The sequence below is a fragment of the Arachis duranensis genome, chromosome 4, assembly GCF_000817695.3.
Source record: "Arachis duranensis cultivar V14167 chromosome 4, aradu.V14167.gnm2.J7QH, whole genome shotgun sequence".
Taxonomy (NCBI): domain Eukaryota; kingdom Viridiplantae; phylum Streptophyta; class Magnoliopsida; order Fabales; family Fabaceae; genus Arachis; species Arachis duranensis.
The window spans coordinates 88,072,940-88,075,081 of record NC_029775.3 but is presented as its reverse complement, the minus strand read 5'-3'; positions in this window follow the sequence as shown (position 1 = coordinate 88,075,081).

The window sequence follows — 2,142 nt, the reverse complement described above, 5'->3', positions numbered from 1 at the left end:
TGCTTTTTCTTGCTTCAAGAATCAATTTCATGATTTTTCAGATTATCAATAATATTTTTCGTGTTCCTCATTCCTTCAGGAGCCAATATTCATCAGATTCAAAGTACAATTTATGCACTGTTCAAGCATTCATTCAGAGAACAAAAAGTATTGCCACCACATATAATTAATTATAATTTTTATTATTGAGAACTCGAAAATATAGATTACTTCTTTATTCTAAAAAAAAATCTACTACTTTATTTATGCCTGATGATGATGAGAAAAATAAATTATGGCTTAATTGGAAATAAAATCAAAATAGACATACTAATTACTACTAAATATCTCCTAAGGTGAATTTCTATAATAATACTATCACTAAGCTAAAGCAGAAAAATTGGAACTCAGCAACCTGTTGTTTTGAGGAGTAGATGTTCCTCTAATCTGTGGGATGTTGTTCAAGGATTAATTTTTGGCGCTTCAGCTCCCTTAGATCACGCCCTTGCTCTTCCTGTTCCTTGAGCAATTTGCAAAGCATGCTACTTTGATTATTCTGTTCTTCCTTTATTTGGTCCATAGCTTCTTATAATTTGGAAATAGAAGCCTCAAGATGTTTCCAATATTCGAATTGGGGTAGTTCTGGGAGGGCTTCTTGTGCTCTCCTCTTGGTTGGATCATCTTGTTGCTGTTGTCTGACCATTGATATTCCAGTAATGGGCTTTTCAATTAGGATATATTCTGTTATTCCATCTTTACTCTAGCATCTTTGCAGAGCATAGAAATTAGGCTTGGATAAGCCAATCTGGCGTCCTTAGAATTCCTGTTTGCTATTTTGTATAGCTCACATGAGATCAGCTGATGGACTTCCACTTCTTTTCCCAACATGATGCAGTGAATCATTACTGCTCTTTTAATAGTGACTTCAAAACGGTTGCTGGTGGGCAATATGGAACGCCCTATGAAATCTAGCCAACCTCTGGCTACTGGTTTTAGATCTTCCCTTTTGAGTTGAACTGGGATGCCAGTCGTGCTGGTGGTCCACTTGGCTCCAGGGATGCATATGTCCTCCAGAACCTTGTCCAGCCCTTTATTGACCCTCATCATTCTCCTATTGAAGGAATCTGAGTCATCTTTCAGTTGGGGAAGCTTAAATATCTCCCTGATCTTGTCAGAATTGGTATGAATGATCTTTCCTATCTTGTAGTAATGGTCTGAATGTTCTTTAGTTAAGAACTTCCCTTGATTCCAAAGTGGCTTTGGAGTGTTCTCTTTCTTGCCTCTTGAGTTGGGTTGTTTTCCTTTAGGAGCCATGATCTTTAGTGGGTATGTTTTTGTGATCACGGATAAAACACACCAAACTTAGAGCTTTGCTTGTCCTCAAGCAAAAGAGAAGAAAGAAGAGGGATAGGAGGAGAGCAAGTGTTTGATGGTGATGAGGAGGGGGGCGCCGAATTCACAATATAGGGAGGGGGTGGGTAATTTTCGAAAAAAGGAAAAAGATAAGATATAAGATACGATTTGTAAAAGATAGATATGATAAGAAAAAGATATAGTATTTAAAAAAAAAGATTTAACTAATAAATAAAAGATAGATCTGAAATTTTAATTTTGAAAAAGATTTAAAAATATAATTGAGTTTTGAAAACAAAGTTACAAGAGTTGGATCGGATTGGAAAGCCATTTGTTTTTTTGGGTTAAGATATATTTAAAAATTTTTGAAACATGGATTTTTAGAAATCAGGGTTTTTAGAAAACTAACTTGATATGATGGATGACGATTTGGAACATGTTTATGTAAGAAATCATGAATTGAAACATAAAAATTTTGAAAAATTAGGATTAAAAACGAATTTTTACCTCCTCCCACCATCCTGGCGTTAAACGCCCAAACAATGCATGTTTTGGGCGTTTAACGCCCAATTGTTGCTTCTCCTGGGCGTTCAACGCCCAGCTGATGCTTCTTTCGGCGTTGAACGCCAGGAAGTCCTTTGTCACTGGGCGTTTTTCTGAACGCCCAGGATGCTAGCAGATTGGCGTTAAACGCCCAGAAGGTGCTTCTTTCTGGCATTTAACGCCCAGATGGCTACCCTTACTGGCGTTAAACGCCCAGTGGGTGCTTCTTTTGGGCGTTCAACGCCCAAAGTGTTTCTTACTGGCTTT